Source organism: Cervus elaphus, chromosome 16 (genome assembly GCF_910594005.1).
Source record: "Cervus elaphus chromosome 16, mCerEla1.1, whole genome shotgun sequence".
Taxonomy (NCBI): Eukaryota; Metazoa; Chordata; class Mammalia; order Artiodactyla; family Cervidae; genus Cervus; species Cervus elaphus.
Genome location: NC_057830.1, coordinates 45,543,223 through 45,557,898, shown reverse-complemented (window position 1 = coordinate 45,557,898; position 14,676 = coordinate 45,543,223).

The window sequence follows — 14,676 nt, the reverse complement described above, 5'->3', positions numbered from 1 at the left end:
CTCAGATGCCTATTCAGGACTACAAATGAGCGCCATTCTATGATAATCTCCAAAATTAAGTTTCTGGGGATAAGATTTCTCAGGGTAGCTCTAAAGAGCCAACACTGCTTGGCAGGGGCTGTACTCCAAAATAGACAGGAGATAGATCTCCTGATCCCTGAACAAGGAGGGACTTGAACCATCTTAAGTGAGACATGTTGTTTCTGGGTAAATATCTCCAGCTAAGTTAAAGAAAGTCTCACAGTCCTCAAGAAAAACATTCAGATCCTACAGGATCTCAAAGAATGAGCTGCAGAGTTCTCAGGGTGGCTACAATCTCTCTTTGGGGGATGGGGAATTTGGAGTTGGCTAACGCCCCTACTAGTCCCTGTTATCATTGATGCTGCCTAGGATTGCTCCATGTATTATTGATTGTTTAACCCATATTGTCTCAACATGCAATGCTAGTTCAACAAGGATATATAAAATTACACCCAACCATGGAAAACATCACTCACCATTAGATGAACACCATTATAAGGACTCTGAGGCTTCAGACTAGCAAGAGGGGGAGGCCCAGCGCCCCTCGCCATCCCAACTCAGCAGGAAATAGCCACAGAGAGCTTGACGCCTCTATTCCCTAAGAAATGGGCCTCCTATCTCTTGAGATGGGAATGTTAGTTAGAATAGGAAGAATAGGAAAAAGGAGTCCAAAATGGTGGTGGCTAAAAGACAAAGAAAGTCCGAGAATATTGGAAATAAAAGCAAAAATAAACAAATGGGACCTAATGAAACTTAAAAGCTTTTGCACAATAAAGGAAACTATAAGCAAAGTGAAAAGACAGCCTTCAGAATGGGAGAAAATAATAGCAAATGAAGAAACAGACAAAGAATTAATCTCAAAAATATACAAGCAACTCCTGCAGCCCAATTCCAGAAAAATAAATGACCCAATCAAAAAATGGGGCAAAGAACTAAACAGACACTTCTGCAAAGAAGATATACAGATGGCTAACAAACACATGAAAAGATGCTCAACATCACTCATTATCAGAGAAATGCACATCAAAACCACAATGAGGTACCACTATACTCCAGTCAGAATGGCTGCTATCCAAAAGTCTACAAGCAATAAATGCTGCAGAGGGTGTGGAGGAAAGGGAACCCTCTTACACTGTTGGTGGGAATGCAAACTAGTACAGCCACTATGGAAAACAGTGTGGAGATTCCTTAAAAAACTGGAAACAGAACTGCCATACGACTCAGCAATTGCACTCCTGGGCATACACACCGAGGGAACCAGATCTGAAAGAGACACGTGCGCCCCAATGTTCATTGCAGCGCTGTTTATAACAGCCAGGACATGGAAGCAACCTAGATGCCCATCAGCAGACGAATGGAAAAGGAAGCTGTGGTACATACACACAATGGAACATTACTCAGCCATTAAAAAGAATACATTTGAATCAGTTCTAATGAGATGGATGAAACTGGAGTGCATTATACAGAGAGAAGTAAGCCAGAAAGATAAACACCAATACAGTATACTAACACATATATATGGAATTTTAAAAGATGGCAATGATAACCCTATGTGCAGGACAGAAAAAGAGACACAGATGTATAGAACAGACTTTTGGACTCTGTGAGAGAAGGCGAGGGTAGGATGATCTGAGAGAATAGCGTTGAAACATGTATATTATCAAGGGTGAAACAGATCGCCAGCCCAGGTTGGATGCATGAGACAAGTGCTCAGGGCTGGTGCACTGGGAAGACCCAGAGGGATGGGATGGGGAGGGAGGTGGGAGGGGGGATCAGGATGGGGAACACATGTAAATCCATGGCTGATTCATGTCAGTGTATGGCAAAAACCACTACAATACTGTAAAGTAATTAACCTCCAACTAATAAAAATAAATGAAAATAAAATAAAATAAAAGACAAAGAAAGCAAAAAGCATGCAAAAGTGGGACAAAAGAAAATCTGAGGACCAGAGTAAGAACCTCAGGTGGGAAAAACAGCCCCCCTGGCTAGGCCAATTTCCACAGGGCAGGCTCAGGGGCAAGAGACAAATGTACATAAAGAGGAAACCAAGATGGATCGAGGCCTCGCCTTTGGGATCGACCTGCTCTCACACCTCGAGGTGTACTTTCCTTGGCTTGCTGAATAAAACTCTGAGCTATAAGCAAGCTGTAACACTTGTCCACTGTGTTTCCAATCTCTGCTGTGGAAAGACAGAACCAAGGAAATTACATATCTACATATTACACATTATATCTACATTATATCCCCGACATATCTACACATTATATTTATTATCACAAGAAAACAGTTTTTAGAGTTTACTAATAAAATTGTTTTACCTGTAGCATGATACAATTGCAAATAATATGATTCGAAGCTATGCCAAGTGAAACAAGGGGACCCCTGTCATAGAATTTGCCTCAAATTCCAGTTGTCTAGAAAGTCATGGAGAGGACCTACCACAAAAATATATTCAGGTAAAGATCTTTCAATTCTGATACTGTGTGTGTTACATATGATATTGAAACACTACAGCTTATTGATTTAAACATTAAAATTCAGTTAAAATCAAAATATATGGATTATGATTTTAGAATAAGAAAGTAATGAAGATTTGCTTCTTCCCACAAATCTCTGGCATGCTTTTCAAAGTTTCTTTCAAAAATCAAAAGTTTACAACTCTTGAATATACAAAATCTGAATCTTATATGAAACTGTGAAAACATTAATAACTGTGACATTAAGACTTTTTCTAAACTTCTATTAGGTTGTTAGCTTTTACTATTTTCATTGGAGAAACACCATCTCAGAAAGGCCTGAGTATTAAAAGGCTTTTTCCAGAAGGTGTCTTCTCATTTTCACCAGTTTGACTCAGAGCATTAGGTTTTCCAGCCCCAAAATTACTGGACAGATAACAAGTGACTGGCACTATGCTATAATTTACTTTTAAACTGCTCATCTTTCTTCCTCAAAAACATCATGAAACTGTTGTTTAAAGGTTTGTTTTTTTATTCCAATGAACTTCAAACAAAGTTTAGGGGGCTCCTAGAAACAGCAAAGGCTTAAACTGGAAGTAAGAATTGCAGAGTAATTTGACCAGAAAACCAAACTAAACCTGAAGATCAACGTCTGTGCTGAACAGACCTCCCCTGAGAATGTACAACTTGTGTTTTTAACCAGAATGTTACCAAGGATGTAAGACTTGTGGCATTCTTTTTTTTTTTTTTTTTTTTTTTTTTTTTAGGTCCTATCTCTTTTTACTTAAAAAAAAAATTATTGTAGTGCAGTTGCTTCACAATATTGTGTTAGTGTCATATGTACAGCAGAGTGAATCAGTTATACACGCAGCCACTTTTTTTTAGAATCTATTGTGGCTTTCTTCAGTGTGCTACTTTAAGAAACTTGGATTAAGGATCAAATAAAGCACAGCACACCTAGCTTCCAGTCAAGGACTCTATCTGATAATCTGGGAGTGCTGCTGGTATGGTCCTTGGAACAAGTCTTATCCTTCCCACCTTCTCCTGGCCTCCCTATTAACCCCAGCCGCTAGGTACCTTGATCTTCTTCAAGGCCAGACTCTTTTCGAGGCTGCCAACCTTCATCAGGAAATGGATCATCTACGCCTTGCTATATTCATTTTCCTCTCCTTCACCTGTCTTCAGGTGGTACTGTAGTTGCAGGGCTTTGGCCTGGAGGAGTACCTGGATCAGCCCCATACTCTCGCCTAGGACAGTTCCTTCCAGGATGTCGGCCAGGTAGACCATCTGACCGGCTAGGTGATGGGTTTCAGGTTGAGGCCGCTGTCCCTTTTCCAGGCGAACAAGAGTGGGTTGGGGGGACACAGGGGCCCTGGTTCTCAGTGCATACCTTGCTGCAGGGGATGTGTCCTGTGTCACAGGCAAAGCCTGCACCGCACCGTCCACCTTGCTCATTTCTTCTAAGATTTCCAGCTTCAGCAGTGACTCGGTCTTGGAGACCACTAGGATGGAGACATAATTCACCTCGGTGCTCTTCCTGGAGATGGAGAAGATGAGAGAGTTGGTGGCGGTGAAATGTTCCTGCACAAAGCATTGCTCAGCCTTGGCAGGGCTCCTTTCTGGGGTGTACTGCTCCTTGAGGTCTTGCTCCTCATCCTGGGGCAGGTAAATCAGGCCAGTGCTGAGAACAGCCATTCACACCATGGACAGCAGCAGGAAGATCCCGGGGTGTGAGCCCACCTTCCAGCCCAGCTGCCTGAAGGCCAAGACAGCGGTGGCTCCAGGCAGTTGGTGTGGCAGCGGGGCCGCTGGGCCAGTTGGGTCTCAGACTGCAATACCAGTGGAGGTAGTGGAGCCTCGGCCTCAACTTGGGAGGGGGCTCTGCGCTCTGCCCCGCCGCCCAGCCAAGCTGGGTTCCTGGTCTTGACCCGAGGCCAAGGGCGGCTCAGGCTCTAGGCCAGGCCCTGCGGGGAGACAGATCCTCTCTCCAGGTCAGGCCCCGACTCTGACCTGGGCCCCTGGGACTGGACACAGGCTCTTGCCCCGCCTCCCGCGCTGCCTCCAGTGCAACCTTGAGGGATTAAGGCTCGTTTCCAGGGAAAAAGACCAGGTTCTCAAACAGCACAGGAGATCAGAAAAGAGTTGTTGGACAGAACGCCCCTCTCCACCCACCCAATGGTTTCCTGGAGAAGTTCCAAGTGAGTCTGTTTGAACTTGGGCTGCTCGCACCTTAATGCTAGAGCGTCCTTGGCAGTCACGTGGTAGCCTCAGTTCAGGTCAGGTCAGTCCCTCAGTCATGTCCGACTCTTGGCGACCCATGGACTGCAGCACGCCAGGCCTCCCTGTCCTTCATCAACTCCCTGAGCTTGCTCAAACTCATGTCCATCAAGTCAGTGATGCCTTCCAGCCATCTCATCCTCTGTTGTCCCCTTGTCCTCCCACCTTCAGTCTTTTCCAGCACCAGGGTCTTTTCCAATGAGTCAGTTCTTCGCATCAGGAGGCCAAAGTATTGAAGTTTCAGCTTCAGCATCTGTCCTCCCAGTGAATATTCAGGACTGATTTCCTTTAAGATGGACTGGTTAGATCTCCTTGCAGTCCAAGGGACTCTCAAGAGTCTTCTCCACCAACACAGTTCAAAAGCATCAATTCTTTGGCGCTCAATTTTCTTTATAGTCCAACTCTCACACCCATTCATGACCACTGGAAAAAGTATAGCTTTGACTAGAAGGACCTTTATCGGCAAAGTAATGTCTCTGCTTTTTAATATGCTGTCTAGGTTGGTCATGGCGTTGCTTCCAAGGAGCAAGCATCTTTTAATTTCATGGCTGCAATCACCATCTGCAGTGAGTTTGGAACCCAAGAAAATAAAGTCTCTCATTTCCATTGTTTTCCCATCTATTTGCCATAAAGTGATGGGACCACATGTCATGCTTTAACTAGCCCCAAATTTGTCCCTGGTGCCCATCTTCTCAGGATTTAGTTAATACAAGAAGCACTTCTTAAAGGTGAATGAAATGAGTGCTTATGTGACTCAGAATTAACTGGGAGAATCTGGCTTGTTCACAGACACACATACTCACACATACACCTGCACACAGAAGGCACAGAATTTCCCTGTGTTCTAAGTGACAGATTTTACCTTTGAGGGGATCATCCGGAAGCATGGTTCTCAGGTAAAGCTTTGGTGAACCTGGTACACATCATTTAGTTATTCTTTACAGACACAATGTTCTTGTAAAAATTTCGAAGTAAATGCACAAAATAAAAAGTGGGAATAGAAGGATCCAAAGCACAGTCCTAAAACTTCCTTCTATCATGCTCCTCTTCTTAATGGAAGTGTTAAAAAGTGGGAGTTTATCCTGACAAACCGTTTTCTTTGCATTTGCAAGCAGGTCCACACATATGCAAGGGTATCTTTTTCATAAATATTATTGCACTGTGTATGTATTGAACAGGTTCGATCCCTGGGTTGAGAAAATCCCCTGGAAAAGGGAAAGGCTACCCACTCCAGTATTCTGGCCTGCAGAATTCCCTGGACCGTATAGTCCATGGGGTGGCAAAGAGTCAGACAGAACTGAGCGAAAAAGAAAAAAAGAAAAAAAAAAATCTCTGTATGTAGATTATATTTTTCACCAAATACATCAAAGGATCATAACATGTGACTGTATATAGATTTATTTATGCTTTTGAGTTGGTTTATTTAGCCATAATGCTATTTAGGGATCTGGAGATTGTTTATTACCTAACTAATTTGCCTAGGATCACATTCCCATTGTTTTGTTTAGCCATGTGACACATTGCATTTTGCATACTGATTAATTTCCATTGTCTCCAAAAGACAAACGCTTGCCTCACTTTCTAGAATCCCTGTTTCATGCTGGAATAAAAGATCAAATACAACGGTGCATAAGATTATGGCCTCACATCATGTTCTCATCCTATGGAGTCCTGTTTTTATGGTATCAATACCTCCAAATCCTCATTCTCATAAAGTGAGCTAAGGACTCAAAAGTCAAATGCTCCTCCACACATCCAAGAAGTAGTTCTTGATCTTCAACTATCTGCATGATTGTACTTTAGGGCCCTTTACACAGAGAGGGAGGGAATTTTGGTTTTCCCCTACAAAATATATGTCTCCTTAGATATCAGATAAGTATCACCCTTTCCAATCAGATGTACAATTGCTTACTGGGTATGGTGTTTCAGTTTTGTAAGATGAAGGGTTCTGGAGAAGGTGGTGGTGGTAATCGCTATGTGACAGTATGAATGTTTTGAATACGTTCAATAGTATGTGTGCTCAGTCAGTCAGTCGTGTCTGACTCTTCCTGACCCATGGACAGAACCTGCCAGGCTCCTCTGTCCATGGAATTTTCCAGGCAAGAAAACTGGGGTGGGTTGCCATTTCCTTCCCCAGGGAATCTTCCTGACCACCCAGGGATTGAACCCACATCTCAATTAACCACAAATGAAAAAAAAGGAAAACAAAACCAGATGTACAGAATTAATAAATGTCTACTGTGGAGTTTTAAAAGGAAACATAAATACAAAATGTATGTGCCTGCTCTAGGCCCCGAAAATAGAGGCAAAATAAATGTCCCATGGCTTCTAGATCTGTACCAGGTACAGATGTACATATACCATGTACATAGATGTACCATGTCTTCTACATCTGTTCTAGACACTTCTGCTAATCTACAAATGTTAGATTTATTCTCCACATTCTTTACAATGTGCTCCTGATTATAAAGAAATAGCACAAATAAAATACACCCAACTTAATGTCAAAGTACTTGATTAAGTACACAAGAACTTCCTTAAAAAATTCACATCTCCATGTGAGCAATTAAATAGGAATATATTTCTTCTGAGATGCAAAAAGCAAAAGAGAAAAGGAAAGATATTCCCATGTGATTGCAGAGTTCCAAAGAATAGCCAGGAGAGATAAGAAAGCCTTCCTCAGCTATCAATGCAAAGAAATAGAGGAAAGCAACAGAATGGGAAAGACTAGAGATCTCTTCAACAAAATTAGAGATACCAAAGGAACATTTCATGCAAAAATGGGCTCAATAAAGGACAGAAATGGTATGGACCTAACAGAAGCAGAAGATATTCAGAAGAGGTGGTAAGAATACACGGAAGAACTGTACAAAAAAGATCTTCGTGACCCAGATAATCACGATGATGTGATCACTCACCTAGAGCCAGACATCCTGGAATGTGAAGTCAAGTGGGAAAGCATCACTATGAACAAAGGCAGTGGATGTGATGGAATTCCAGTTGAGCTATTTCAAATCCTGAAGATGATGCTGTGAAAGTACTGCACTCAATATGCCAGCAAATTTGGAAAACTCAGCAGTGGCCACAGGACTGGATAATGTCAGTTTTCATTCCAATCCCTAAGAAAGGCAATCCCAGAGAATGCTCAAACTACCGCACAATTGCACTCATCTCACACGCTAGAAAGTAATGCTCAAAATTCTCCAAGCCAGGCTTCAGCAATACGTGAACCGTGAACTTCCAGATGTTCAAGCTGGTTTTAGAAAAGGCAGAGGAACCAGAGATCAAATTGCCAATATACGCTGGATCATCAAAAAAGCAAGAGAGTTCCAGAAAAACATCTATTTCTGTTCTATTGACTACGCCAAAGCCTTCAACTGTGTAGGTCACAATAAACTGTGGAAAACTTTGAAAGAGATGGGAATGCCAGACCACCTGACCTGCCTCTTGAGAAAACTGTATGCAGGTCAGGAAGCAACAGTTAGAACTGGACATGGAACAACAGACTGGCTCCAAATAGGAAAATGACTACGTCAAGGCTGTATATTGTCACCCTGCTTGTTTAATTGATATGCAGAGTACATCATGAGAAACGCTGGGCTGGAAGAAGCACAAGCTGGAATCAAGATTGCCGGGAGAAATACCAATAACCTCAGATATGCAGATGACACCACTCTTATCGCAGAAAGTGAAGAGGAACTAAAAAGCCTCTTGAAGAAACTGTTAGAGGAGAGTGAAAAAGTTGGCTTAAAGCTTAACATTCAGAAAACTAAGATCATGGCATCTGGTCCCATCACCTCATGGGAAATCGATGGGGAGACAGTGGGAACAGTGTCAGACTTTATTATTTTGGGCTCCAAAATCACTGCAGACAGTGACTGCAGCCATGAAATTAAAAGACACTTACTCCCTGGAAGGAAAGTTATGACCAGCCTAGATATCATAGATAAAAGCAGAGACATTACTTTGCCAACAAAGGTCCATCTAAGTCAAGGCTATGGTTTCTCCAGTGGTCATGTATGGATGTGAGAGTTGGACTGTGAAGAAAGCTGAGTGCCGAAAAATTGATGCTTTTGAACTGTGGTGTTGGAGAGGACTTTTGAGAGTCTCTTGGACTGCAAGGAGATCCAACCAGCCCATCTGAAAGGAGATCAGTCCTGGGTGTTCATTGGAAGGACTGATGCTGAAGCTGAAGCTCCAATACTTTGGCCACCTCATGTGAAGAGTTGACTCGTTGGAAAAGACCCTGATGTTGGGAGGGGTTGGGTGCAGGAGGAGAAGGGGACGACAGAGGATGAGATGACTGGATGGCATCACCGACTCGATGGGCATGAGTTTGAGTAACCTCCGGGAGTTTGTGATGGACAGGGAGGACTGGCGTGCTGTGATTCACGGGGTCGCAAATAGTCGGACACGACTGAGTGACTGAACTGACTGACTGACTGATATTTCTTCTGACAAAGAATTTTAACCAGAAACTGGTAATAGTGACTGTCCTGCCCAGAACCAAACTAGGAGGATAGGGCACAGAATTTTGGATCCTGAATTTCCCCATGGTACAGATACAGGAAAATCATTCCCTTACCAGACCAAGGCCTGTTCAGTCACCTCCTAAACAGGTGTGTAAACTGTTCTCCTTTCCCCTAATCTGGCTCACCTCTCCTGTAACCTTCATGACCACCATCCTCCCTCTCAATCCCACCATCCACTATCCTCATGGCTGCCAGCGTGGTCCTTAGAACACAAACATGCCACCACCAGCGCCCCCCCCCCCCGCCCCATGCTTAAAAATCTCCGCTGGTGTCGCCCTCAGCCTGCTCACTAAGTTCCAGCCACAGTGGCCTTTGGGAATGACCAGGTCCCTGGGCATCCCACCCTCTTTCAAGACTCAGGGCCTTTGCACATGCTGTTTCCTCCAACAAGAATGCCCTCTGCCCACAATTACTTCCTCGCTAAAGCCTGCTCTTTCAGGCTCCAGCTGAAATGTCTCTTCCTCGGAGAGAAGTTCCCGGATTTCTCAATCTACTGATATTTTCAGTGCCTGATTCTCTCTCCAAGTGTGGTGTTTTCCTTCACAGCAGGGACTCTGACCCGCTTTACCTGCGTTTAACACCTGCCTTCTGCATGACACTGTTGGGGGCCACGGGGGCAAACCTCTTGATTCTGCTGTTTACAACTGAAACACCAGAGCCCTTTATCAGCTCATAACTGCTGAGTGCATATCTGCTGCATGAACAAATGAAGGACTTGGGAACCTGAGTGCAGGACTTTCCATCTCCCTTACATTTACTGCAGACCTCTTGCACATCAGTTCCTCGTTCATCAGCATCTATCCCTAAACAGTCACTGCAAAGTGTTCCTACTGTTCTGTGTCCTCCACACACCCTAACAGCACGCTACTGATTTCTGTGCTCAACTAACTGATGAAAACACTACCGAACAAGGCCAGGGACGAAATCTCAAGTTGCAGACCTACTTCTCTCCAGGATGAGCTCTCAATAACTCATTTTTCCTACAGCAGTCAGTAGTCTTGTGTCTTATTCTTCACCCAATCACAGGTCCTCTGAAGTCTGTCATTCAGCTCAAATTCTCCTCTGTGCCCACTCCCATGCTTGGCTCTGAACAGTCTGCAACTCCAGAGCCCTCTAGCCTACCAAGCTGTAGTGTTCTGCAGCACGAGTTCCCAGCCCACTTCACTCAAGCGTTCAGAACTCACTGCTACTCCTGTTAAATTTGCAAACTGCCTGTTCTCCCTTTAAACCCACTAAGGCCTCACCTGATGAAAACAAGCAGTGGAAACAATACACTTCACTTGTCAGGTCTGTTACTTGCTCCTGGGTCATCTCTTTTGGATCCACCCTAATTCCTTTTAAGTCATACCAGTCAATCAAGAAGTATTTATCCAACACCTACCATGTTCCAAGCACTATTTGGTCCCTAGAGACATAACAATCATTAACACAAATCCACTCACACTGCCCCCTCCTCCCCTGGGCCCCAAACGAGGGAAGGGCTGAACACAGCTGCCGGGGCTGGGGGGGTGGAGGGGTGGGTACAGCCAGAGGCTATGGGCACCACCCACGGGCTGGGCGGTAGGTAGGCCTAGGGAAGTCAGAGAGGGGAGAGAGCTCCAGGCAGAGGAGTGTCCTGTGTGAAGGTGGCCCAAGAGGGACCCTCGGGACAAGCCCTGGGAGTCAGCACAGGATTTAAGGCCGGACAGTGACAACTGAATCAGTGGCTGAGGCTGAAGGGGCTTTCCAGGCCCAGTACCAACCACAAACACCCAGCCCTTCGGGGCGGTCCGTCCCATTCCCTCTCACCTCCTTGCCAGGCCCTGGAGCCCGATGGTCTGGCAGACCAGGGCCAGGTCCTGCACTGTGAGGTGGCCACTGCTGCCCACACCCAGCTCTTCCCAGAGGCCCCAGACCCGGCTCTCGAGGGTGTCGAAGGAGAGGTTGCGGGGCTTCTGGGGACTCCCAGAGACCTCGGAACCCCAGGTTGGTAGCTGGCCTGAAGCAGGGGAAACACACCAAGGCGGCACTTCACTCTGAAATCAGATGGACTGACAGATGGGCAGACAGACACATGGGAGAGTCAAGCTTCCGATGGTGGCTACATGGGGCTCACCGTGCAATTCTTCCAACTTAATCCTATGCAAAATTTCACAATAAAAGGGGGACTCTGCTGCATGTGGGGGAAGGCATTTTCTGAAGGGAGCCTACAGAAGCTGTAGCACTAGGAGCATACCTACAAGCTTTGTACTTAGAATCAAAAGTCCAGGTTTAAAAAGTTAACGTCTAGAAGGTCTTCAAACCTGCCCAAAGCAAAGAGCACAGTCCAACAAAGGCCAATAACCCTCTCCCTTGGGCAGCCTCTCGCCCTGGCTTCATCTACCTGTTTGCTCTTGCCCACATATTTTTTGTTTTTGTAATATTTATTTAGCTGCTCTGGGTCTTGGTTGCTGCAGGTGAGATCTTTTTAGTTGTGGCATGCAAACACTTAGTTATAGCATGCGGGCTCTAGTTCTCAGACAAGGGATGGAACTCGGGCCCCCTGCAATGGGAGTGCAGAGTCCTAGACAATAAAACACCGCAGAAGTCCCTGGCCCAAGTATTTGAAGGCAAATCCCAGCTGCCGTGTTCTCACCCCTGAGTCTTTCGTATGCACTCCTGACCCCAGTGTGACAATGGCCCTACAACCAACAATGATGTCCCAGATCCCTCAGGCCAAGGCAGAACCACATGCACATGTCTGTTCCTGCCCCCTGCACCTTCAGAGAGCTCGGATGAGCAAGAGTCTGTAAGATAGCTCCTCGGCAACCCCAGAAGCACTGCCTGTGTGTGAACGGGCAAAGCCGACCTAGGGGCACAGTGGGCCTCTGGCTCTCCCTGCTGCTCTGAGGCTGCTGGGCCAAAGAGGTCTTGGGCATCCACCCCCTTACTCTCCACTTCCCTCTGACAAGGCCCTCTGCCCTCTAGGCCTTTGCAGTGTGGAGACAGCCCCTGTCAGCACCTCCCCTCCAAGAAGGCCTCTGCTCCCAAGCCCCGGAGAAAAGCGCTTCGGGGTGGTCCTCTCTCAGGGCCCTTGCCCCTGAGCCCGGGGGCCAGCTAGGGGGTCCACAATCCCAGGCCAAGGCAGAACCACATGCACACATCTGTTCCTGCCCCCTGCACCTTCAGAGAGCTCGGGTGAGCCAGCGTCTGTCAGGTAGCTCCTTGGCAACCCCAGCAGCAACACCTGTGTGTGAAGGGGCAGAGCCGACCTAGGGGCACAGTGGGCCTCTTGCTCTCCCTGCTGCCCTGAAGCTGCTGGGCCAAAGAGGTCTTTGGCATCCAACCCCTTGCTCACCCCTTCGCTCTGACAAAGGCCTCTGCCCTTTAGGCCTTTGCAGTGTGGAGACAGCCCCTGCCAGGACCTCGCATCCAAGTAGGCCTCAAATGAGGCCTAGGCCCAGGGGAAAGGCGCTAGCGGGGATGAGCCTGGGGAGGCGCCCGGACATGCCTGACACATTCCCCACAGCCTGCCCCTTCATGGGGCAGTACCCCTGGAGGCCAGGAAGGTCTGGGCAAGGCTGGCCAAGGGCAGGGGCCATGCTGGCTTCTGCCTCTGGCCTGTGGGTCCTCTGAGCAGAACCGGCCCTTTCCCGCTGGAAGACCTCCCCGGCTGCCTCCAAAGGCCGGTTTGCAAGCACTCTCGTCGGCTGGCCGCCGCTCCCTCCCCAAGGCAGGCCCGCTTTTCCCACAACCCTTGCAATCTGCTCCCAAGCCGGGAGAAAAGCGCTTCGGGGTGGTCCTCGCTCAGGGCCCTTGCCCCTGAACCCGGGGGCCAGTTATGGGGTCCACACTCCCAGGCCAAGGCAGAACCACATGCACACACCTGTACCTGCCCCCTGCACCTTCAGAGAGCTCGGGTGAGCCAGAGACTGTCAGGCAGCTCCTTTGCAATCCCAGCAGCACCGCCTGTGTGTGAAGGGGCAGAGCCAACCTAGGGGCACGGTGGGCCTCTGGCTCTCCCTGCTGCCCTGAGCCTGCTGGGCCAAGAGGTCTTGGGCATCCACCCACTTGCTCCCCGCTTCCCTCTCACAAGGCCTTCTGCCCTCTAGGCCTTTGCAGTGTGGAGACAGCCCCTGCCAGCACCTCCCCTCCAAGTAGGCCTCAATTGAGGCCTAGGCCCAGGGGAAAGCCCCTAGCGGGGCTGAGCCTGGGGAGGCGCCCGGGCATGTCTGACACACTCTCTGCAGCCGGCCCCTTCATGGGGCAGTAGCCCTGAAGGCCAGGAAGGTCTGGGCAAGGCTGGCCAAGGGCAGGGGCCATGCTGGCTTCTGCCTCTGGCCTGTGTGGCCTCTGAGCAGAACCGGCCCTTTCCCGCTGGAAGACCTCCCCGGCTGCCTCCAAAGGCCGGTTTGCAAGCACTCTCGCTGGCTGGCCACTGCTCCCTCCCCGAGGGAGGCCTACCTCTGAGCAGAACCGGCCCTCTCCTACTGGAAGACGTCTCCGGCTGCCCTCGTGGGAAGCTCACAGCCACGGAGGGTGGGTGCAGGGCTTGCTGGACTGTGTGCTCCAACAACAGGGGCCGCCCGTGTGCTCCAGCCCTGGCCAAGCCACCTCAGGCAAGCCTATGACTAACCCACCAACTGACTGGGTAATTGAGGAAAGTTCTGAAAATTGAAAGAAGAGAAAAGCAACACAGAACAAAACGGGGGTTGCTAGGGAAAAGCACCAGTCACGAAGAGGACACAAGTTACCACTCACAGGAGTTCCAGCACAGAGAATGGAGCGATGACACGGGCATGGCCTTTCTCAGGCACCTTCATGCCCAGGGTCACACGATCACACCCCAAGTCGGGAACGGCAAGTGGCCTTCTTCCCACCTCAGGGAAGAGAAACCTGAGACAAAGCAACCAATGATCGGACCCTTCAGGTCCCACGGCGGACACTGACAAGGTGGCTCCTCCCCCTGGTCAGACTACTCCCCTGGTCAGACTCCTTTCCCATCAGGCCCCACCACCTTATCAGACTCCGCCCCCTTATCAGACTCCTCCCCTGTCAGGCTCATCCACCTGGTCAGACTCCACCCCCTCATCAGACTCCTCCCCCGTCAGGCTCTTCTCCCCCAGGTTCAGGGCTCCCACGTGGCTCCAGCAGGGGCCGGTGGGACACCAACCGATTTCAGCCCCAGGGGAGGCTGCAGGTGCTTCCCCAAGGGCCTAGCTCCAGACTAGAAAACCTCACCTGAGTAATGGGTATGATCAGCCATAGAATTTCAGGGGTGGGGTCTGGGGGGCTCACTGGAATCTACATGAAAGGTACATAACCCCCAAACCTCCCAATGGCACCCGCTGCCCCAGTCATGCACCTGCTCCTAACCAAGGCCCCTCCAGGGGTGTGGGAGCAGACCAGGGGCCTGTGCGGGGCGGACA